Source organism: Protopterus annectens, chromosome 8.part0, assembly GCF_019279795.1.
Source record: "Protopterus annectens isolate FY-2018-M chromosome 8.part0, PAN1.0, whole genome shotgun sequence".
Lineage (NCBI taxonomy): Eukaryota > Metazoa > Chordata > Ceratodontiformes > Protopteridae > Protopterus > Protopterus annectens.
This window is the reverse complement of record NC_056741.1, coordinates 278,912,942-278,939,826: the sequence shown is the minus strand read 5'-3', so window position 1 is coordinate 278,939,826 and position 26,885 is coordinate 278,912,942. Positions and strand designations below refer to the sequence as shown.

The 26,885-nt window shown below is 37.9% G+C and overlaps 1 protein-coding gene across 1 annotated transcript in view; it reads right to left on the bottom strand.

The window, feature by feature from the left end:
- IQGAP3 (IQ motif containing GTPase activating protein 3) overlaps window positions 1-26,885 on the bottom strand; it is a 2,364,408-nt gene that overhangs the window by 2,327,816 nt on the left and 9,707 nt on the right. The window lies entirely within an intron of this gene.

The window sequence follows — 26,885 nt, the reverse complement described above, 5'->3', positions numbered from 1 at the left end:
CTCTTAAAATTCACAAACAGCCCTAAAACACACTTCATAAAAGGGACAGGTATTAACAAGTTATTTTTTTCTAAAACAAGCAAAACAGGTACACAAAATAAAGTTCATCTGTGCAAGTAAGCTTACCATAGCAGTGCATGTTTGAATGATCACTGCCGCAGTAGCCCAAGCTGTACGGCTTACATCCTGCACAGGATGCAACCGCCAACCAGTTCTCAAATCTTCAAGGCACCTTCCAGTCTTCAGAGCTTTCATGCCACATTAAAAAAAGGAGGCCAAGTCCTGAGAGGGCATTTCTAGGGAAAAACAAAATACATGTCCACACCTGGCATACGAAAACATACAAAAATAAAGGGAACAAGTACTGCAGCAGTGATCATTGAATCCCCCACTGTTATGGCAAGTTTAGTTACGCAATTGTACTATGTTCATCATATTGATAACTGCTGCAGTAGTATAAATTATATGGATAGGATTACCATAGCTTAAAAGAACTTGGAGTTGGAAAGGGAAGGGTCCAGGAGCTTCATAAAGAATAGTCTTAGCAAAGCCCATCCTGCACCTGAAGAAGTAATATAGTATTATAGTACTTTGTAAAAGTATGCACACAGGACCAAATTCCTCCCTCTGGAACACTGAGTCTAACCCTTTCCAAAAAGCCATAGAGGTAGTCAAGGTTCTGAGAGAGTGAACTCAGACCAAGTGTGGAATAGTTTTGTTGAGCTGGTTCAAAAGGAGCAGGTTTGTGACAATCTAAATGAAGATCCCAAGGAGAAGCCACTGGTTTTCTGGGAGGCTTCTTATGCAAAACCGCTTTCAAAACTTTTTTTCCCATGAAGCTGCATTGAAATACGGTGATGCATGGCCAGACATGCTGAAATGCCTGACAAACTGATTTAGGAGTAATACAGGCCATTGGAAAGTAACTCACAAATATTGTAAAACCAGAGAAACACTAGCCCTGAATGGGTGTTTGTTCTTTTGCTGGTATCATCTAGAAAACCTATTCCATTTGCCAATATACAATCTTCTAGCAGCTGTCTTCCTCAATACCCATTGCACATACTCAGAAAACGAGTGCTTAAAAAAGTATTAAAACCCTACCATCCAGGCACTCAGACAAAATATTAACACATACCCTGATCTAGTATGAATAATTCTAGACTGTGAGGAGGCTTGTGGTAATTGCCCCCGGCCAATTCCAAAAGGGAGAACCATGGTTGGCAGGGCAGAAGATAAGGAAAAGAAAAGGCAGTCATCTTCCAAGCCTTATTGCATGGACTCCTGGAACAGAACCTTGCCAGTTGGTCGTTTTGAGAGGAGGCAAAATGGTCTACATGAGGAGCTCCCATATACTGATCAAATCTTGCAAGAACCTCTGCTTCGGTTTCCATTCATGAGGATCTGTCATGGTCCTGCTCAACTTGTCTGCCACACAGTTTTGCTCTGACAGAATTTATGTTTTTAGAGTGACCTTGTGCTGTAAAGCTATATCCCATACTAATATACTAGTCTGCATAGGGGATAAGATCAGATTCCCCCTGCTTGTTTACATACCACATCACTGTGGCATTGTCTGTAAACACTTGAAGAGCTCCCAGGGACTCCAAAGGCTTCAGTCAGTTGAAAGCCTTTATAAGAACTAGCATATATTATGTTTGTGTGGTTTGGTCACTCTGCTTTGTCTCAAAAACCAAGCATGTTTATACCCATTAATAAAGCTTCCCAAGCAAAGTCTGAGGAATCTGCTGTGACGGAGTACTTTAGAGCAAGAGGGGAGAATGGGAGACCTGGATTCTGAAAATGTGATGTCGCTACCGCACGATTTCCCTTTTTATAAATCTCAGTGAGGAAGAAGGGGTAACATCGTGAAGTGAAAGGATTTTTTAACTTGGGCAATATCACAAACTGGTTCAGAAAAGACCAGAACTAGTTAAAGAATCTTCCTTATCACCAGAAATATTCTTGAATAAAATCATTCCCCTAACTGAAGGGGCAGAGGAAGACCAGCTTCTATTATCTCCAGAGATATCATGGTCAAGCCAAAAATGGTGCTTTTTTTTCCTTGGGGAACCTCAGCAGCAGTAGTCAGCAATACTAGAAAGTAACAAAAACAAGGAACTTCCCCACCAGAAAAAAAAATATTTTCCCCAGCTCCAGAATGTAAATTGACCACAACTTCTCCACAGAATAGTTTTAAACATCTTTTAAAAACTTTTTACCACAAAAGTAAAGAGCACTCCCATTTATAAAGGCATTAATGTCACAAGTCAACCAAAACTCATTCCCTAGCTTAAAAGTACCCAAGAAATAAGTTCTCTCAATTAAAAAAGAAACACAAATTCCTATCCCAAAGTGAAATTACCCATTCAATGCTCCATAGCCTAAAGAGGTGCTTTGTTCTGTGTTTTTTCTTTGGGAGGAGGTTCTTTTTTTGTTACTATTCTGTTTTACTAACTACTGCTGCTAAGCACTCCTCCATTCTGCAGGAAAGCTCTGAGGGGCATGGGACTCAAACCTAAATTTTAGTCAGCTCAGCTCACGATAACAGTTTGGGCTCATGGAAGGTGCCCTGAACCTTTGGAAGCTGGCCGTCTATTATATCCTGTGCAGGATATAACCCCTACTGCTACAGTAGCCTAAGTTATAATCATAATAATGAACATTATTACATCAGTTATTAGAGCTTCTACAGCAGAAAGCTACATCAATGTAACTGCAGGCACTAGAAATGTATGGCACGTAACTATTAATCTCATAAACCCTCTCATACTGCATTCTCAAGGAAAACATTCCCATGTCGAGCCAGATGAGTAATAAATGGACACAAGAAGCGAGAAGACATTTTGGAATAATTAGTAGTAGTTACTACCATTAGAGCTGTATTCACAGATTAGACTTACAGTTACAAAAATAGCAAGGGAAGGGTCCCTAGCTGACCTTCACAAGCAGGCATCATGCAAGAATGTTCTCTGAACTTTGGCCCCAAAGAGAGACCTAGAAGTCACATAAAACATTTGATGAAGGTGCCCAGGGACTTCCACGCAACAGAGTCTCACCAAGAAAGGCATTACAGAAGGCATCCAAGAATGTGGAGATGGCTCAATCACAGGGTAGGGGCAGGGTTATCATGTTAGTAAGGTAGACGGAGAGGCTTCCTGCACCACTTAATGCATGCTAACCCTATAAGTGCCCTTGCCGCTAAACCTGAACCTCATCTTAGAAAAACTCTTTCTGTGATGCTATCATTACTCCACATATGCGCAGTCCCACCCATACATACCAATACTGCAAAAGGTTAAAAAAAAAAAACAGAGAGATCGATACCCTAATATCCATGTTCTGAGCAAAAACTTCAGCTCACACAAAAGAAAACTTCTGGACTGGGGGTGCGAACCCCCTGTACCCACTACAGTCAGTCACACCTGTCAACTATCTGCCATGTCAACATTTGGAAGTTTTGATTAATAAAAGAGCTTCCCTATGTTATGAGTACATATATATGTTATATACATGTACACATGCGCGAACACACATGCACTCGCAAACGCACGCATGCGCAAATGCACATGCATGTGCAAACACACACACACGCACACAAATGCAAACACACACGCATGCACACACAAATGTGCAAACACACACACTCCTAGCACATTATGTTGAATAATAAATATTAGCACTCTTAACAAAGAAGCCTAACTTCTCCATGTGGTGGAGGCCCTGTACACAAACCGTTTTGCAACTTCTATTAGTCAATCCAACCACATCTGGATCTTTAAAATATTTGTTCTTCTCTGGTATTAGAGTGAAGTCCACAGGTATCAAGGGAAACATGTACAAGCTACTTGTTTTAATCATGTACAGCTGTGATGTCCCTCCTTTTCTTAATGTCCAACAGCCATTTGGCCTAGTGAGGTAGCCTATTCCATGGTAGGCAGCACATTTCAGTCGTGATTGCTGACGTAGTTTACTAGATAAATGTTGCCAGGTGTTTCCTAACAGTCACTCTCAAGTAGGGAACTAGTAAGGCACATTCCCAATGCCAGCCCCACACCTGCAAATGGGCAATAAAAAGATAAAGGAGCTAGTCCTTTTCTTCTGTTTTACTTCTTTACGCCTATCCCCTTTGTCAGAATATTGAAAGCATTCAGCACCAGAATGCACAATCTCATAAGACTGTCACATACAGACAAGATACTGTCACAGACTGACAAGATACTATTACCCTGAAACATTACAGTTAAAGAAAATACAAAAGTGTAATTATCAGGACAACTGTTTCGCTGCTGAATAGTATCTATTTATCTGCCTCTCTAAAACTTCTTAAGATATATGGAACTCAAAACTTGGTTACTCTATTTGCTACTCAAAGTTATTTTTTCACTCATTTTACAAAGCCCACTTAGGTTACATACATACATACATTTATGTATTACATAAAACGAAAAGATTTAAGCCTTAGATTTTTAGGAGAGTCACTCCCTAATTATTTCCTTTGGGACCGAGATACTCGCACTTAAATGGAAGTGAAGTGAATTCCTTTTTCTTGGAACTGATGCACAGAAGTTGTGATGACCTACTACTTAATTCTAATATACTGGCATTTCCATCTCTTCTTCACTTCCCAATATTTCAGAATGTTTGGTTAAAATTTCATGATCAATATAAATCATGTCTATTACTTTTGAAGATGCCAGCTCACTCATTTGGCATAGAGAGATAAAGCCTAGACTAAGATCTAGGTGTTCTAGGTTAAATTAATGTGGGGGGAATAAATAACTAAAATGGGGTTGTCTGCTTACCTGACTTTGGGAGAAAAGTGGATCCATGCATTTAGGAAAGTTTTTTTGTGGTTGAATCCCTGGTGGAGACGGACTGGTGATTGCAGCAAATGCTCGTCTACAAGGCAGGCAGGGCCACTTAATCATGTCTCACACACACAGGCTTGGGCAAGCATCGCATAGCCCATTACAAATCAGCTCTGCAGATGTTACTTTAGCATGTCCAGGGTGTGGTAGTGTTGAAAAGCACTATGCATCTTTCCAGTTAGTCTGTGCAGCCAGTAACAGGATGATCACCACTTTCTAACCATGGCAATCCCAGGCTGCTTAAGATAATGTGCAGCTCTCAAACTTTTTGGATGCGAGGATCCAACCCACTGAAGGATACAGCCAAGGCATGTCTGTAGGACACTATAAATCTCTGCAGCTCTGCCTGGGTACCAGTACTTACCCTGGAGAGAAACTGAACTGACCCCAGAGATAGGATGGAGCTATACAGGCTAAAAGAGGACCGATGTTAGTGGAGGATCTATCTATATACAATTCACTGCTAAAGAAATACTTCAAGGGCTCGTGACTTAGAGGGGTACCACATTTCCAAAATGATTTCCCCAAAAGTAGACTTGTTATTACATATTTTGCTCATTTTTGCACTCGGTGTATTACTTACTTTATGCATACTTTGCTGCTGATGCATGTCCAGTCATGTATTATACCGTACATTATGACACCTGGATTTGCAGACTTCATAAAATGCATCATTGGTTGCTTTGCTGATCCCCAAAACTGCAAGTTTCCAGGGATTGTTTGAGGATGTAAAGTATGCAGTGACAGTAGCATGCCAGATACGCAGGACAATTACCATTATAGGATTTGCGTATAATGTAGTAAAATGCTACATTTACTTTTTAAGTATCACTATAATACTTCAGCACAAGGAATAAATGCAAGTACCAACATACATATTAAAAACGTAGGCTGTTCATCATATTGATCACTGCTGCAGTAGCTTTACCTATATGGGTTATATCCTGCTAAGGATATAACAGCCAATCAGCTACTAAAACTTCAAAGCAACTTCCAAGAGCTTAAACTGTCAGGCAGCCCAACCTGAGCTAACTAAAAGACAAGTTTGGGCACAAAGTCCTTCAGACCTTTATTGTCACCAAAGAGTATACTCCTCCGAGGATTTCAAGGATAGACTGTCGGCTTTTGCTTTCCTTTGCAGGACAGACAAGTTCTCTTTGGGGAAATAAACTTCCCTTTTTTATTTTGTTGATATTGTCTTAGTTTTAAAATAACTTTCTTGAAGAGGAAAGTAAGTATGTTGTGTTTAAGAGACCATCTCCAGATTAATATGTTTTTAAAAGAAGCGCCTGTTTTTTTATGTCAGTATAAAAGTGGCACAAAGTAACTGAAAACATTTTTTTCTGTGGCTAACCTTCATTTATTTCACTTTTGCAGGGCTGGCACAGTGCTCTATAGTACTCTAAACATGATTTTTACAGTGTTTTTTTGTCAAAAAAGTACATTTGTGGACTGATAGTGTTTACCAACAATGTCTACTCGTCTTCCCCAGGAAAGAGGCACCATTTTCAGCTTCACCATGGAACAGATTACTAGTCCTACAGTCTGTCCTTTTTTCCAGTCACCAAAAGAAAATATTAAGCAAACAGCCTTTGCCACTACAGCATGCTAGCAATTTGCCTCAGCCACGGGTGGGTGACTACAGTGACCATTTGCTGTACACCAAGAAAACACGAGGTGCACCCTGTCTCCAATATTAGTCAATCTCAAACTTGATGCAACACTGCATTAAAGGCAAACGTGAATTTCACAAACTTCAGGTGGACAAAGGCACATACCTCTTAAATAAAAAAATCTTTCTACAGTATTTCTGCACATTTGACTTTAATGCCTCACCTCGCGTTTTATTAGTTTATTTGGTTTCATAAAGTCAGCTCCTTTATCTGGTTTACAACTTGCTGTACCTCAAACCACTCATCTTTTACCTCATATTCCTCTGGTATAGCACCTACAACCACCATGGATGTTGGGGGGGGGTAGTCACATCCTCTGCTGCTGTTGGGGTCCCCTCGCTGAGTAAAGAAGAGGAAAAAGGGAAGATTTCCCTTTTACATCAGAATGCTGCGTTCCTCCCTGGGGAAGCTGCTGCTGTCACCATTAGTAGCATGGTTGGCCCCATTTTTCCTAACAGAAAACCAAGCATGTATCTACTCCTCAATTTTCTTTGGATAGGATAAGTTCACTGGGTCTGTCTCAGGATTTAATTCAGACTATTGATCCTTCTTGTAAAGTAGTTTCTGGTAAAAGGAGGAGGTATTAATTTTTTCCTGAAGATATTCAAGATTCTGAATCTGAACAAGATGATGGAGGGATGGATAGAAGGCTTTTTTTCCTCGGATTTCTAATACTCAGAGGAGAGCTCAGTTTCCGATTCTCCCTCTGGGGGTTTCTCTTTCTCTGAGACAATTGCTAGAATGTGCCAGTGTTTTCAGTGGACAATCACTGAATTTTCTCAGAAAATACTAAGTTGCTGCAGAAGGATTTTCCAGATGCTACATCCATTCCTCCAGTTATGTCTGCTTTAGTGGATGTGTGCATTATAGCCTGCATTTTCCTAATAAGTCAGCCAGCTGTTCCTAAAGACAAATAGATTTTTGTAAAACGTTCTTTAGTCTTTTACATTTTTATATACTATTCCCAAACCTAACCCAGCAGGTATAGCTGTAGTTGATCCCACTGCTGCTAAGCACCTAGTGGATTCTAATTATACTCTGATAAGGATCGTAAAATTATTGATAGATATCAGAAAAGTGTATACTTCTGCAACTTTGATTTTCAGAATTTTGAATTGTCAGGCTCATATATTAAAGTCTGTTCTGACAAATTGTGAAAGTATGAGGAATGTTTTATCTGCAGTTTCTTCTTTTGTGGAAATATCGGCTTTTAATAACTTAACTTAATGCACAGGTCACTGGCTGCATTCTCAAATCCTCCCAGATGATGTTTAAAAGAACTTTTTAAGTTCTCCCTTGGATATAGTGCTTGGGCCCCTGCTAATGATATGATCAAAAAGTGTAATGAAAGGGGCAAGCTAATCGTGAGAATTTTCAGCCCTTTTCTTTTTAAATTTAACAGATATTCTATCTTCTCATCCAATTTTGGCAAAAATGCAGAACAAGCAGTCTCAACAAAATACAAGTAAACAGACATTTAAGAACTTCTTTTTAGAAGTCTCGAACCTCCCAAACCCAAGGACAGTCCATCAACTCTGCGATGATTCAAGAGACCTTGTGAACCCCTTCCAGCCTGGCTCCTTTTTTTCTTCCAGAAAGTCTTAATCTCCATTTTTCTATTTGGCAGATTGATTTTCATTCAAGGAAAAGGATGGCAATGGGAGGAAATTCTTCCTTTCTTAGAGGTCATTCCTCATCCTCCAAATCAGACCCTTGTTTTCATCAGTTCTTCATCACATGCTGCCCTAAGGAGTAATGCAACCAGTTCCTCCTTCTCAAGTAGGGAAAGGATTTTATTGACAGATGTCCCTAATTCCAAAGAATAAAACTTCTTGGAGAGCAGTTATTCATCTTTATTTCCTAAACATCTTTGTGATAATGCCCAAGTTCAAAATAATGTTACTTAACAACATCTTACCTCTTCTTCTTTAATGTGTCCTGGTAACACTAGACTTAAAAGATGCTTATTACATCCCTATTTATCCAGACTTCAGAAGTTTAAGGTTTGTGTGTGTCTGGTTCACAATTATCAGCTTTCTGCTTGTGTTCACCAAGTGTCTAGCTCCAATTATAGCTTACTGCAAGCTACAGGGTATCCACATTTTTCTATATTTAGGCTTTGAGGAAAAACTTTGCAAAAATAAGCAAGAAATCAGGATACTCTCTCTTGGGCCAGAGATCTCGTTCACAAGCTGGAATTCCAAAAGAACATTCAAAAGTTCCTGGGACGTCAACAAGACACCTCAGTTTAAACAGCTTTCCTTCCACAGGAAAAAAAAATGCATCTTTACCTAGTTCTATTTCTAAGGTTTTCCACTCCGACTTCAGTCACTGAGTAAATACCTCAGGATTTTAGGTCTCATGATACCCCTGACAAGACTCCAGATGAGAATGATACAGCGATATCCGAAAATTCATTGGTTCCACAATCAACACCCTTTATCTTTTCAAAGCTCAGTGTTGTAGTTGGTCAGAAGAGATATTGTTTTGGTGGAGATAGATATATTTAAATCTACAATCTCCCCCCATCTCCTTCCCTGGTCCAAAGCAGTAGGTCACCACAGATGCCTTGGATTTCCCTTCTTGACCCTGCTCCCCAAGCAAAGAGTTGTGAAACACCAAGGACATTTGCAAGCATATAAATATTAAGGAGATGCTTGACCTGATCAAGGCACTCAACCCAGGACCTCTAAGTGGTTAGAGACAATAACAAAATCATGTGATACATCAGAAAGGAAGGGGGAATCTGGCTGTACCCACTTTGTAGACTAGCCATGTAAGCTTGAGATATAGCTTCACAACATAGTCTCATTCTACAGGCATCCTACATTCTGTCAGAGCAAAAATGTGTGGCAGACAAACACAGCTGGACCAGGGCACACCCTCATGAATGGAAACTAGATCAGTCGGTCTTGCAAGATTTGATCCATCTGTGAAGAGTGCCTCAGGTAGACCTCTCTTGCCTCCTCTCTGATCAACTGGCAAGATTCTGTTCCAGTACTCCATTAAAGAAGGCCTGAATGACAGATGCCTTTTCTTTTCCTTGGGCATTAATGTTCTTGTATGTTACTCTGTCCTTTCCATTAATATCCATGGTACTTCTGAAGATTCAGAATCAGTCCCCCAAAATCATTGTGGTGACTCCTTTCTGGAGCAGGCAAAGGCAACAGTGGCGGTCACTTTTGGAACAGGCCAGGGTCAATTACCACATGCTTCCTCACAGACTGGATCTACTCACACAGAACCAGTGGTGATGGATACACCTCAACATCAATCAACCTCAAATGACTGTCTGGATGTTAGGGTCTTAATTCTCTTTAGGCACTGGTTTACTCGGGATGTGCAGGAAGTACTAATGGATGCTAGAAAGCCTGCTACATGAAAATCAAATATGAGTGAACGGAAAAGATTTTTGAAAATCAACTGTTACGGTAGAGTACTGAAATATTAGAATCAATGTGGAATACACGCAAATAGGTTGACTGTTAGCCTGCATATCATTAAGCATCAGACGCAAGCCATGGGTTCTGTTTATTTATTGGCATTTGTTCAGTGGGAAAGTCAAAATGAGCAGTGCCCTTTTACACGGGAGGCCCGAGGAAAAAAGCTCAGTTATATAGATATCATGGACATTGTTAGCACTGTTCAGTAATCCTTAGTTTCATCATTCAGTCATCCTTAGTTTCATCATTCACTAACAATTTAGAATAAAAACAACTACATGGGTTGTGAATATATATATATATATATATATATATATATATATATATATATATATATATATATATATATATATATATATATATATATATAAATATATATATATATAAATATAATGTAAAATATATATTTTTTAAATACAGGGAAGTAAAAGCAATGCAATATCATCAGTATGCACATATTGTCTGGCTTTATATAAGACTAGACTTGTCCAAAATCTAGAACATAGGAAGATAATAGAGCTGTCTAAGGAAAAGGAGGAGGAGAGGAGGCACAAGGAAGATAAAGGAGATGAGATGGCAGAGGAGGGTATTGTTGTGATAACACATTTTCTACCAGAGAGAGATGTAGCACAAATTCATATAGCTATATTAGTACCAGTTTAACCAGAGATGGTACAAAGCTATCTATCAGGTGCTCCTTTGTAGGTGTATACTAGTAGAATGAGCACTAGGGCCTTTATAAGCCTAGCACTGCAACCCAAATGTGACCCACAAAGTTTTAGGTTTTAAACATTTATATAACGGGTGATTTTTGGTTGTGATATGACTGACATAGGAGCCAAGCCACAGGTGAATTTCCCATCCAATGGTCCAAATAGGGTTAAGGAGGGACTTTGTTTCACATAAATGGAAAGCCTACTGCAGAAAAATTGGAATTCTGAGAAATTTACCCATCTCTCCAACATGGCCCATTTATGTCACAAGCAAAATTTAAGTATTTGGCTATAGTGCTGATGCTGTTTGTTTCATAAAAGGCTCAGAGCAGGGTCCAAGGATGCCTTGCAAGAAATGCCATTCAGTTGGCATTTGAAGTCAATCAGGTTTCAGACTGTTCTTAAGTGCAGTTAGATGCTATTGCAGCTCTTAGAAAGGCAGTGTGAATACAGTGCACATCCTGCAGTAATCCCACCATCATAATGCAGTCTAAGACAGTCCTACACAGAGACAGTGGTCTTTCAGATGATATGTTGAAGTGGGATCCCCTTTACTTCTTCTGACAGTAGTTTAAATAGATACAAGGATATGACATAATGCATCGTTTACAATTAGGCGAGTTCACCAGAATCCCGGCCAGATTTCCTCCAAGTAATACAGTACCACTCTTGTAAAACAAAGTAGGTGTGCCTTGTTAGCTCAGTGTAAAATAAAGAAAAACAAATTTATACAACACGCACAAGATGTTGGAGACCAATTTTAAGAAGGAAATAAAGGCACTGGAATTTTAGCAAATGAATGACAGAGCAGGCAAAGCATACCAGAACATGACGAAGAAGGTAATGGTAGATGCCAGAAATGCTAGCACAGAGCTTTTTTCCAAGAATGCTGATGTTTACATTGCTTTGAAGCAATGACAGATAACCTGTGAGAGACAGAACTGAAACAGGAAGTTGGTCCATAACTCTACTAGAAATAGCTGTATGTAACCAAGAGCTGTCAGAGTGGAAAATATGCAAAGGATCAAGTTGGACAACTGCAGTTTATGGAAGCAGGGCAAACCCTTAGAATCAATTAGGCAGGTTAGGTGCCAGAGATAGGGTGAGTGGGCAGAGAGAAAGCAGCCTGAATGCAGAGCTATTACGATTGGGGGGGGGGGGGGGGGGAGTGCCAGCCTAAGGAGGTTAGACTAGAGCAATAAATTGACGCCATTGGTGAGGAATGATACTGTACTAGACCATATCATCCATGGCTTATATCTTTTTACAAGCGAAATGACAGTGACATTTGATAATAAAACGCAGGGAATACATAAGGATGGAAATGAAAAGGTGCTGAAAATACTCAAAAACTTGCAAGAGAGAAACGTACCTACCATCAAGCTATACAGATCTCCTAAGTTGCATTATACACCATTGGTGGCTGCCTCTTTGTGCTGAGGGTGAGTCATCCCACAGTAATACATAAATTTGCTTGCTCATGGGTACCTTGAATAAAAATATTTTGTTCATAACTCCTTATGCTGCTATAACAGCATCCTTCTATTCTTTCTCTTTCTAAGTAGTAACAATTTGTTGATGAACCATTCTTTCATCTGAAATAGTTCAGGTGATGAAAACACTGAACAGATATACCAGGCATGTGGTATTATGCAAAGCACATAATATCTTCTAGCTTCTGGCCGAATACAGATTTGTACCAAATACAGGCCCAAGGTGATGGACAGATGGACGACGACGACGATGGTGGTGGTGGTGAAACAAGGACTGGAAACAGACAAGAGATCATTTCATCCATCCTTAGAAGCACGGGTAGTATATTGCATACCACTGCAGTTATTTCAAGTAATAATATAATTGTAATAACATACAAAAAAGCCTTGTACAGAAGAAAATTCTGCAGTACTTAAAGAAGGAGAAAGTTGGATCACTACCAAAATATTGTTTGATCCACACCTTGGCTATCAACATCTTAAAATTCACACCTGATTATGGTCATGCTATCAACTTGTTACACAAGTCTTACATCCACAAGGGTGATAAGCTCCTAATCTCAAAAAGGAGTATAACTTGCATACACAGTTATATGCAGTATTTAAAACATTATCAAAACTGATTTTTTTTTCTAGGTTAAAGTAGAAAACATTTTAAAAAATTAATTTTATGAACAAAAACAATGCAATTGCAAAATGCAAATCAAAAATAAAAATCACTTTAATCTACATGCTAAGTGAATGTGATACTGTTAAAAGGTTTTCTTCAAAAACAGTGAGCTTGCATACAGCACAATAGATTGTCAAGGCAATCCTATTACTGTAACACACAAGCATTAATAATGTGTTAACCGAATGGCCAGGGGAAAGGATCACAAAACATACTAAAGAATTTATGTTCCTCATTTGAGATTATCGGTAGGTTGAACCTCACTCTATTCAGTCACAGTATCTTAAGGAACAAAATTGTTCAAGCTGTGGAGTCAAAAATTAGACACACGCTACATATATTATTATACAATCAGAACAAGCCTCCTTTGGATCCAATCATAACAGCAATAAGAACCAAGCCCCTTTGGTAGACGAGCGAACCACTACAGACTTGGACAGAACCATTAGTTTCCCCCTTCCCATTTGCAGGGATTTGGGTTCTATTAGGGACATAATTCTGAAAAACTGAAGCATCATTAACAGCAGCTGAGAATTAACTTCAGCACTGGGGGGAGAAACCAATGTTTGCACATAAAAGAAAAAATTATTTAAGAAGCTCCTTTGAAAATTCCAATACTCCATTCCTGCTTTCATTCACAAATACAGAACAATTATCTCCCGGGCATGTTTACTTGTACTGGCTGTGTAGCCTGTAATTGCATATGCATGGGAGGGAATTTGTTTTTAGATGCTGTAAAAACAGAGTTATTTTTGAAAAATACTATGACTAATAGCTTTTTGGTAATTTGCTCAGCCATATGTGATGCACGCTCCAGTTTTTATGTGGGCAAGACTTTCAGGAAGTTATCCAGCCGCATAAAGGAGCGCTATACGGCTGTGGGAAAAAGCGATAAAAATGCATTGGACAGACATAGTCCTTACTGTCAAGGTTTTACTAAAGTTGAAACTTTAGTTTTAGAACAGATTGATCATTTCTTTGGAGACGCCGACTCTTTTCTTGAATTTTGGAAACTATTCTGGCAACTATTATTAAATGCAGATTCTTATCCGGGGTTAAATGAAAATATTAAACGTGCCTTGAAATGGATCGGATAACTCCTGATAAGTAACTGATTTTTAATAGTGTTTTCCTTTACATAACACACTTTCATAAGACTACTTGTTTACCACTAAGCGGGATTTGCCATTTAATAGACACATTTTTATTGGATCCTTTAGTTTATTAATTTGAGGTTTACCACTGGCTGTTACTTACCTCCTTTTGTTTTCATAGGTTCATAGGTTCATAGGTTGGTACTAGGCTATCAGCCCTAGGGCCTATACAAGCCTAGCCATAACAATTCCCTGGCTATTTCTTCCCACATTATTTACTTTCCTGGACCCCTGTCTAGCAGGTGATCCCTGGGTCTCCCATCCAATCGTCAAGGTTCCTCTTGAAGAGGTCCAAAGAGGCACTCTGCTTGACATGTATGGGCAATCTATTCCAGAGTCTGGGGAGTCTCTGGGTCAGGAACCTATCCCTCCAACATGTTTTGTTTATTGTGATGACAAGGTTTAGATCCCTGTAGCTCTGAGGGATTGTGATTTCTTTAAGTGTAGCATGTCCAACAGCTCTGGGTTTGACATGGCCTTGTATGTTAAGCAGAGATCACCTCTGAGTACAGAGTATAGCTGGAGTTTTTAAGGGTCAGCGAGGGCATCTGCTTTAGGCCTGTGATTCTTTTAGTGAGGTATTTCTGAGGCCTTTCCAGTTGTTGCAGATGTCTTGAGAGCTACATACCAAATGGGGCGTTGTATTCTATAATGGGTCTAATGAGGGATGAGTACAGTGGGACAATGACCTCCTTTTTTCTGGATGAAAAGCCCTTCGTGATGAGGTGTGCCACATAGAAGGATTTCCTGACTGTTGTGGCGATGTGGTTATCGAAGGTGAGACCACTGTCCACCTGTGTCCCTAAGTCTCTTATCACACTTTCTGTGTTTAGTGTACTGCCACCTATATGGTAATTCATGGATACATGTTTTTCCCCAAAGGTGATAACAATACATTTCTTGGCACTGAGCTTGAGCCCATGGCTCTGGCACCAAGCATCTGTTTCTGTAAGGCCCTTTTGTAGAGTATCCACATCATTTGGGGATTCAATAATGGCTCCCAGTTTGCAGTCATCTGCAAACTTTGTTAGTCAGAGTCCCTTAGTGTTGACCTGTACTTCAGAGAAGTAGATGCCAAACAAGCCCCAGGACTGAACCCTGAGGTACTCCACTTGTCACTTGTCTGGAGCTGGATTTGGAGTCGGCTACTTTTACAGTGTGGGTTCTATCAGTAAGCCATTTAGCAACCCATTGGGTGACATAGGGATTTATGCCCAACTTAGTAAGTTTATCTACGATTCCAGAGTGGGGGATGGTGTCAAAGGCCTTGGCAAGGTCTAGATAGGCTGTGTGGACCACCTTACCCTTGTCCATGGCTCTGGAGACTGATTCAAAGAAGTCAATCAGGTTCAGGAGACAAGATCGGCCCTTCACAAACCCAAACTGGGTGGGGTCCAGTGTTTGAAGGTTGCCAATGTCTTTGTTTATAAGTTCCATGATAATACGCTCCATGGCCTTGCAGATAAGGCTTGTCAGACTGACGGGACGGTAGCTTCCGGGATCCAAGGTGGATCCCCCCTTGTGGAATGGGATAACTGTAGCTCTGCGCCACTCAGTGGGCACGAAACCTGAGGTGAGGCTATGATTAAACATGACACTTAGGTGAGGTGCCAGTTCATATTGTAGTTCATGTAGTACACAGCCCGGGATGTCATCTGGTCCCATGGATGCTGTATTCTTGGCTTTAGAGAGTGCGTTTTGTACCTGTGTGGCCGTTATTACTGGAATTTGGCAATCTTCCGGTATTGAGATGGGCCATTTAGGGGGTGAGAGTGGGGTGAAGTTGGCAATGAATCGATCTGCCAGGATACTGGCAATATCCTTCGGATCAGTATATTTAATGCCATTCTGTTTTAGCTCAGAGCAGATCTGAGCATTGCCATTTAGATTCTTGACATAATTATAGAATGCTTTGTGGTTGTCTTTGGAATCTTTGGCAATTTTATTTTCGTAACTAGCTTTGGAGGATTTTATGAGGCATCTCAGTTTCTTACTGAGGCTAGTAAGGGAGTTTTTGGCATCCTGGGATTTTCCTCTTTTCTGCAAAAGTTTCTTCCTTTTGTTGTAAAGTTTGTTTATGGCAGGGGACCACCAGATTGGCTTCCTTTTTGGATGAGAGCATTTTGGTTCTATTTGGGATGGCACGATTCATGCATGAGTGGATGTGCACAGTGCCATAGTGAAGGATTCAGCAGTTGAACTTTCAGTTCCCGCCTGCATGGGTGTCATGAAGTTTGTCACTTCTGACTTGAGTAGCATGAAGTTGGCTTTGGAGAAGTTTTTATGGTGGTTTCTTTACTGGGGGTGGGGTGGGATGTGGATGTTAAGGGTGATTAGCTTATGGTCAGACCTGACTAACGAGGGGTGACCATAGGTATGGAGCATTGATTTCCCATGTTGGTAATGACCAGGTCTAGGATATTGGAGCCCCTGGTGGGACTATGGATTAGTTGATCCAGGGCGTTGGAATTTATGAATTCCAAGAACCGTATGCTAAAGGTGTTGGGACATGAGTAGTTTTCCCAGTTAATGGCAGGGTAGTTAAAATCACCCAGTATTAGGGTGTTTGGTTCTATCTTAATATTTTCCAGTATGTTTAGAAAGGTGTAGTGAGAATCTTGGGGTATGGTGGGGGATCTGTAGCAAGCTACAATTTGGATTGCAGTCTTACCTAGTGTTAGTTGCACTTGGAGAATTTCAGACACATTGTGTTGGCCAACTAGCCTGGTGGTGTGAATATCCTTGGTGAATATTGACACTCCTCCACCTTTAGTGTTTCGGTCCTGGTTTGGTGGCCGAAAAGTGTGGTAAGAGTTGTAGCCTGGTATTGCAGGGGTGCTCTCTGGAGCCTTGAACCAGGTCTCAGTTACTGCACAGATATCGATGTTCTCCATTTTTAGGAGTGCCTCGAGAGAGTGCATCACTACCTATTTTAACTTGTACTGTATGCCAATTTCCACATTTCTGAAGAAGTTCTTTACACTTATTAAAAGAACGAAAGCACTTGACACGGGTTTGGCTGTATATATAATATATATATATATATATATATACATATATATATACATATAGATATATATATATATATATATATATATATATATATATATAGATATATATATATATATATACATACATACATACATTACATATATATACATACATATATATTATATATACATACACACACACATACATTACATACACACACACATCTGAAAAAGATCTTCACTATAAAACAGCTGAATGAACAGAATTTTCCTATAGCAATGAACAGGGTTGAACAATATATGTCCCTCCAACTGAGCAGTGCATTGATCACTAGGAATTTGTAAGAAGATGAATGTTAAAAATGAAGGGATACTAAAGTTAGAAGCAATGGGAAAAGGAGGTGCTGGAATATTTAAAGAATTTTATGAACATATCTGCCTCTTCTATGCATTTTTTTTCTAATAAAAAAATCAAGATGAACACAAGAAGGAATTTAGGAAAACTAAAATGCCCTCCATTTTCTAATTTATTTCATTTATTAATGAGCACTACTGGCAGGTAAATCAGGCAGGGAAGTGGTGGATTCACCATACTGTTTGGTATTATGTTTTTGAGGAGTAATTTGTGTTTGAAATAATGGGCCAAAGTCTGTTAAAAGTCGTATGAATGCGATGCGTGCCTGGCAATTTTGTTGAGTATCGTCTGTGTGCATTTGCTGTTTTCTGCGTGGTGTGTGGAGTGATCCTTGCATGCCAGACTCAAAGATAGTAATATGGCTTTCATATGGGGAAATAACCCACCTTCTCAAGAGAACCTACACCCCACATTCAAAGTTTATTGGCTGTGAAGGGGGTGGCCCTGGCCAGAGGGGCAGAATGGCATCAAACTAACTTTCACTTCACTGTCACAGACGACAGCCAAGCTAAACCCCTTCTTTCTAAACTCAACACATTAGGGACCAGATTCAATATATTACATCCTACTTTTATTAAACTTTCAGCTGACAAAACTGCAAAACCCTTATTCATATTTAACCTTTCCCCAGCTAAATGTATTGTTCATTCTGCATTTAAACATTCAACCAATATTCCCTTGCTCACTATTCAAAAACAGCTTACAAGGCCAATTTCAAATGTTTACTTAGTAGCTAAAATATTTGTAAAACTGACATACCAACAATTATTTATATTATTGTACTTATTTAAGTACATACTTGGTTAAGGTTTTTTCGGTGATCAACATGCAATGGTCATGACAAATATAAAAATTTTAAAATACTGGCAATTAAATTGACTATAAGGTATCACGCCTTACTCCAATGCAGCAATACAATTCACAGAATTTATTATCGATGTTAACTCAATTATCAAACCTAATTTTCTAATGAAACGAAATTATCCTTAGTAGTCATCTCTGAAAATAATTCTGTCAATTATTTTTGAAAGTTCATTCTAGAAAACTCCTGCGTATCTTTATAATATACAAAACCAAACAAAGCAAAACTTAAAAATATTAATGGTCCTTTCATACTGTTTAAATAATAGTACATTTCTGGATTCACCAAATTATCATTAATTTTATAAATTTTATGACACACTAATTTTATCATCATCTACAGCTTTATAACCCGAAATGCATTATCCAATAAATTCCACTTTCCTTCACATAAAAAAAATCACTAATTGTAAGGAAAAAAGATCTATTCTACCAGTTTCTCCTCTAAAATAAGGATTACCCCAGGCCCTCTGTTTTTTTTTTTTTTTTTTTTGTTTGCAGTCTCAGCTTTATTCAACTTAATTTCAACATTTCCATAAATGAATATCAACCAAATTAGTAATTTCCCAAAATCCTATTATTATATAAGATTTTAGCCTTGACAACAATCAATGACCATTAAAATCTACAAAATCACCTATATATAATCTTATCAATTCTATGCAAAACTTACCAAATTGGGATGAAAACTATCAACTTGTGATATCAAATTGCTTCAAATGCAACTATTTACAGTTGATATCTCCTACCTTCTCACTTCAAAGCCCATCTCCATCAAGATGATCACTGTCAAATTTCAGTATTTTCTCCCTGTGTAACTCATAATAAACTCGTATTCAGACTTCCAACTCCCTTTAAATCCCACTACATCAACATTTGTTCCTGCTTACCTCTTTTCCATTCCCATATTTGACTGCTATCATCTGCTCCCCTCTACTCCTTTCATCTTCCATTCAGTAGGTTATATTCTGCCCGTTCCCACTGTTTGAACACAGATTCCACTTTCTCCATTGTCTGTCTAGCATCTTTTTTTTTTCATTTTTTTCATCATTGCCTTCTTAGCTGCTATCATAAGCCTCCCAATCTTTCTTCAATTCCTTACTAGTACCCTAAAAATAAGTAATTTTTTTGGAGAGCTGCCAAGCTTCAGGTCAAGTGTCCTTCAACGTACTTTCCATTTCCTCGCTATGTATCCACATTACTCTCTTTCATAAAGCTCTCTACCACTCCTCTAAACGTTCTGGCCAACCTTGGCGTACAAAAATACTTACATACACTTCTATGCAAATATTTTGAACTTCCTTACGTTAGATTCTTCACTGGGATTTTTCAGAATTTCCCTGCATTCTTGTCTCTCTAATTCTTTCCTAACGTTTTCTTATTTTTCTTCATAGTCTGATTCTAAGTAACCCCAATCAGCCATTCCTTTGCTATTCAATAGCCCTCAAGTAGATTTTCCTTCTACTCTTCTATATTCTACTTTCTTAATTATTGTTGTCCTTTCCTTTTTGTGTCTTGCATGTCCTTCCAAGTTTCTCCATTTTTTCGTCATAGATACTTCCATTCAATCTCTCCTCTAAACCATATTCTACTTATACCCCATCCCAGTTACAAACTGCAACCATATTTATCAAATGTTGCTTCCTCCTCCACCTCCAGGTTGCAGCTTCCTTCTCCCTCTCTTTCCTTGATCCTCCTATGGATAAAATAAAATTCCTTCCATTTTTATATTCTCCACTCCCACATATATTCTGGAATTTATTTTCCACTTCTCTTGTCCAATTAAGCACTAATCTGTAGGGGTCCCAATTAAAAAAAATCTATATGGAAGTTTTACTTTCATGAAAATCATATCCTTCCAGTCTGCATAATATTCTCTATCCACCAACCTTAAGACATTTGTCACAATCCCCACCTGCAAATCCTTCTTCCTTTTTTCCAGTCCATTTCTCAATGCACTCCTCATTCTAGAAGGGATCTCTGAACAATTGCTTTACTTTTTTTCAACAAAATTATCATCCAGTAATTTCAAAAAAACTGGTCTTGCATAAACAAATTGTGGCATAATAAACATTTTCAAAACTAACTCTCTATTATCCAAATCCAGTTGTAAACGTCTCCACTTTAGACTAGCATAGAACGTAAAAACACAATTGTTACAATACATTATACTCACTGATAAATCCATACAACTCATGCTTTTCATTTCTAATCCATTAACCATTCTCTGTCACACACAGTTTTTCCCCTTAACTTTGTGTCCCAAGATCTACTCACAGGCCTATAATATTTGCCAAATCCTCTCTTTCTTGATCCTAGTGACCATTAGTCAGCAATACGTAGTGTGAATATAGTGTAAGCTTTTTCTCATGGCTCCTATTTGTGTCCCTTCACCCATTCTTTGCTTATACTCTCTTCGAAGGGCTCCAAATGTATTGCAAACAGGGGTGAGACAGGGCATCCTTTTCTGATGTAATAAAACACAAAGCAAGTGTTAAAGCACACCAGACTACAAAGCCAGTGAAAAAGAAGCCACCAATCTTGTATTAAATAGTTTATTCACACTGAATAACACTGGCGTCTCAGCACAGCCTTCCTGGAGTTACAAAATATGCCACACCATACATCCATATTATATATATATATATATATATATATATATATATATATATATATATATATACATATACACACACACACATACACATATATATATATATATATATATATATATATATATATATATATATATATATATATATATATATATATATATATATATATATATATATACACACACACACACACATATATATATATACACACACACACACACACACACACACACACACACACACACACACACACACACACACACACACACACACACATATATATTCACTTAAATACAATTAAACAATCTAATTAATCTAATTAATGAATTTTCGGGATACCAAAGATTGATGGAGTCATAGGATGTTCCACATTTAGAAAATTGTATTCATCCTTGGTAATGACTCCGTCCATCAGGTATTCATACAAGATCCAATCCAATTTAGTGTATGGTTCCCGAAAATTCATAAAAATGTTCATGATCCACCCTTTAGACCAATAGTCTCTGCCAGAGGGTCCAAAACGGAGGCTATGGCTTCCTTTATTGATTATCAAATGTAAAGAAGTATTAACTAACTTGGACCATATTGTAAAAGATTCCTGGCATTGTTTGGATAAAATAAGAATCAATCTTGCTGAACAAATCCTGAGTTCTTCATGATAACTATTGATATTGTAAGTCTTTTACTGTTATACCCCATAAGCAGGGTCTAGAAATGCTTGAGGCAAGCCTACTTAAATTTGGTACATTTAGTAATGACAAAAGTAAATTTTTAAGGGGATTGATGGAATTAGTACTTGAAAACAATTATATGTTTTTAAATGGTGAATACTTTAGACAAAAAACAGGGGTAGCGATGGGGGCAAGGTGTGCCCCTATTTATGCCAATCTTGTGCTAGCCTTGTGGGAGACACAAATGTTGTTCTCCTCTTGCTTTTGGTATGACGTTGTTCTCTATCTGAGGTTCCTGGATGATATTTTGATTTTTTGGAAAAGAACCAGAGAAAGATTTAATGAATTTGAATTATTTCTTAATACTACATCTAGTTTTTTGAGTTTTACCAGTAAGATAGTTGAGAATCATTGTGAATACCTGGACATACTATTGTATAAAAATAATGACAGGTTAGAAACCAACATTTTTCGGAAAAAAACACACACTAATTCTTTTTTACACTTCGATAGATGTCACCCTTACCATCAAAAGAAGAATCTAATCAAAGGACAGATGGTTAGGCTTTCAAGAATTATTAGTGACAACAAGGTTTTTAGTGACAAAATATATTGTCTTATATGTTTTTAGATAGGGGATACCCAAAGGAATTGATTGATAAAATAAGTACTGAGATATGGATCAAAAGACAGCACATGTATCAACCGATTATTAAGTTCGGTATTACAAATGTCATTAGGGAAAATAGATCAACAATAGGAAATGATGCTCTAGTCATTCCCTATAATGATATATCAAAGAAAATAGTCAATGCAGTAAGAGAAAGTTGGGCATGTGTATTTATGAACAATGATGAATGTATTGATATTTTGGGTTCATGGCCCAAAATCACCTTCAGTCGAGGCATGAATTTAAAGGAGTATTTTGAAGCAACACATGATAAGAGTATACATCTCAAGTCTAAGATGGGCAGATGTGGTACATGCCATATATGTAAATACATTAATGACGGTCCATACGTGGTAGTTCTAAATTTTGGAAAAACCATCAGATGTCCGGGAAACTGCAATTGCAATACTAAAATGGTAGTATACCTTGCCACATGTTCTACATGCCCAGCATATTATGTAGGGAAAACTATTAGAAAACTTAAAGATCGAATAGGAGAACATGTTAGGGATATTAAAAAGAAAAAAGACACTAGTGCACTTTATATGCACAGTACAAGATGTGAAATCACAATTTATATAACTATATTTTATTTATTATTACATGTATTTAATGGCCCTTTGTAACAATGAAATTGCCTCTGTTTTTTTAAACATTTTTTAAACATTATAAACTTAAAGTGCTAAAGTTTTTAATTATTATTATTTTTAAATCAAATTGTAGTGTCATCTATTATATTACAATATATATTTATTATATGTATTTGTTATATACACTATATACACAATACTTGTCTTTTTATTTAATCATTGATGCAGACAGTCTTTTTAATATTTTCTTTAGGGACTATAATGAGTTTTGATATTTAAATGAATGTTAGACTAGGTTAATTAAAATTGGTTTGTATTAATTATGGTTTGATTAACTCATTTATTAATTATGTACTAATTGCTGCTTCTATTTAAATGGTATTTGCTGTGACAGTGTTTGTACTCTGATGATGCCCATTCTATGGGTGAAAGCACTAAGTACTTTTTGATGTGTTACTAATTCACTAGCATATTAAACCAGTGTTCTACAGTTGACTTGGCTCGTCTTGGTTTGTTTTACTGGTTTTGTTCTCTTTTGGAATTCTAGCTTCTACATTTGTAGTTTGGGGGGGGAAGTAAACAGGTCGCAGCAAGGCTTGCCCCAGCGTTGGAAGATCCAATCCGCTGTTACAGGGTTGAGGGACCACTCGTGAGGCATCACGATGTTCCTGCTCAGATCATCTGCAATAAGGGTGGAACTCCGGGGAATGTGCGTTGCTATATAAGGAAGCGGTTGGAAGCTTATCGCCCAGTGCCAAATCCACATGGCTTCCTGACACAGGGGGCAAGACCTAGTTCCACCTTGCTTGTTGATATACCAGACAACTGACATGTTGTCTGAATTAGAATAAGGTTATAGGTAACAATGAGAAAAGACTAACTTGACTAAAAAATAAACAATTTTGAAGAGAAACTATCTTAAAAATAGCACTTTTCTACTTAGCTTTGAGAAAAATGGCTAGCACATCTGACTAGGAACGCGGCAAACAAGATCTAGAGTAACAAGGAGAGGGGCATTATGGGTAGGTCTTAGCTGAGAGTTTTTGGCTGGCGCGAGCTTGGAAACAGCTGTATCGGTTCAGAGGTCCTATTTGTAATGAATAAACAAAGATTTACAACATCAGATAAATGGCTAGCACGTCCGACTAGGAACGCGGCAAACAAGATCTAGAGTAACAAGGAGAGGGGCATTATGGGTAGGTCTTAGCTGAGAGTTTTTGGCTGGCGTGAGCTTGGAAACAGCTGTATCAGTTCAGAGGTCCTATTTGTAATGAATAAACAAAGATTTACAACATCAGATAAATTTCTTTGTACAATAATTTCTTTTTCATTAACACTTCCATCTGTTTCTGAAATATGTTCCAAAATACAAGCTTTTAACAGTGAAAAGTCACTCCTATGACAAGTAAAAAAATGTAAAACTATAGGGCTCATAGTATTATTATTTTTTATATCTCTAATATATTCTTGCAACCGTAGCTTAAATATTCTTTTAGTCTCCCCTATATAAAACAAAATTACAGGGGCAAGACAAAGCATATACCACTGATTTAGTTATACATGAAAAAGCATAAGTGGAACAAAATTTTCACCATTTATTTTTTCAAAACATTTGGTAATGTGGGGGCAAACGAACACCTTCCACAAGGGAAGGTGCCACATTCCACAACCTGTAGGTTTAATCTTTCACCAGGTGAAAAAAATCCATTGTGTACCACCATGTCTTTAATATTTCTGCTTCTCTTAAGAGATATTTACAGTTCTACAAATTTTTTACCCCTTCCATATTAATTAAATAGGGCCAATAATATCAAATGACATCAATAATTTTCTCACTTAAGATATTATATACAGTAACAAAATAAACATTTCTACACATGCACAGTATTAAATTCTCTATTATTTATCTGATTTACTAAAGGCCTGTTATGAAGTAAGCCAGTATCTTTTATCTTATGAAGGGCATCTAAAATGACAATTTTCATAAACCCCCCTTTGCTTGAAGTTAATACATGTTTTTATTTCCTTTTCTAGACCCATTTCATCATTACATAGCCTGCTAACTCTCAATAATTCATTATAAGGTAGTGCCTTCAACATACATGTGGTGGATGGCAAATACTACTATCCAAAATATTATAATCTCCAATTCCCTTTTCTGATCCCTCCCCGTTTATTAAATTTTTCAGGACAAAGCCACCCTTATTTTATTTTTGCATTAGCCTCTTTGTAAACATTCCTTAATATCCTTATCCATTCTTCTGGCAGATCCCATCTCACCCTAAGAAACATCTTTTCTGCATCTAAAGAGAATATAGTGTCAAATCCCCTCCATACTGTTATACAACTTTAACAAGGCTCAAATCAAGTGGTCTGGGTTTCTTCGATCTGTAACAAACAAACACTGTTTGGTCCAAATGTATCATCCTAGACACTATTCTCCCCAATCTCGGCCTGAATTTCTATAACACATGTATAAATCATGATTTAATAATCTATATCTGTCTATAGGACACTGGCATATTTTGGATTTTTGCCTTCCTTGTGGATAACCACAATTAAGCTTCATTCTATAAGACTGGTATCAGATTTCCTGCCAGTATAGCAGTAAACATAGTCCATCTTTGCCACCTCTATCCTACAGATATTCCAAAATGGCAGACTGTCCATCCAAGGTGATTTTCCCCTTGGCCATCCTCTCACACACTTCCATCAATTCTATCATTATGAAACCTCCTAGTCAAGTCTGCCTCTTCTCCTATTTCTATAAATCCATCTTTACCTCGTTACCCATCCAGGGAATCTTCACAGCCTGATTATAAACACTGATAATACTCCTTAAATCCCTCCGAAATATCCTCAACTTCACTCTCAACCTCTTATCTTTCTTGTTCTCCAACTAAAACAAGACGTCTTCATTCCACTTCCTATTGCCTTGATCTCATCAATATTTTCACTTCTTTTGAAAATTATTTTGCAATGATTTTCTCCACTGCAATGCTTTTCTGCCAAAGCCTTTCATCATATTTTCATTGAATTATTTGATCTCCCTCTCTCTCTCTCAACGGGATAAGAGGGGTTTAATGGCAAGAAGCATCTCCGCTAACTCCTCCAGCAACTTTTTAAGCCTTTTCCATTCCTTTCACAGATGGTCTTCTATTTAAACTCCTAATTTCTTGTACACCATATATCAATTTCTCCTCTCTACCTTTTCCAATACCCTTTTCAAAATATTGTCTAAATGAACTTACCTGTCCCTTCCCCTTCTAAAACTACTGTGCTAGTATTGCATGATATTTGACAGACATACTCCATCTTAATCATGATGACCACCGATTCTCTTTCAAGATAAAAGCTTTATCTTTTCTTGACCAGTTATGTTTTCCTGAATAGCAGACAAGACCCTGACCTTTACTTTGCACTCTTCCTATCCTCCATACATCTACCACGTTTATAAAATTGTTCAGAAACTTTCCTTCCTTGATCTCAGACCCTTTACTTCATATCTCCTTACAGCAATATTCCAATCCCAACTCCAAAAAATACCTCCTTTAAACTTTAAAGGAGATTTAATGGAATTTGTTATTTTTGTACATTACTCTCAAATGGGGTATGGATTGTTGTTACCACTGTATATTTAAATTCCTCCTATTGTACCCTTAATTTTCGCATATCTACCTTTATTTTCTAGCTTCTCCTCCATCTATCTTAAAAATGGCCAACTCTTCCTCATTAATCCCACCACCCTTCTTTGCCTTCTCTTTCTCCAAGAAGTGCTGTCTACTCCCCTATAACCCCCTCCTGTAATTTGTTTTTTCACAACCAAAGAAAATGCATTTCCTGCAGGGCTATAACTTTTGCTCTCCCTCCTATTATATAACATAGGATTCTTAGTCTCACCCACTATACCACTGAGATTCCATCTAATAGAGTGTTCTCACATTATTCTTTTCTGCCTCTTTCCAGGAAGTCTCATTCCCTGTTGTCTGTTGACCTCTCAATTAAACTTCTCTTTTGTTTATTATCATCCACGTTAAAATAAAAGTCCACACTCAA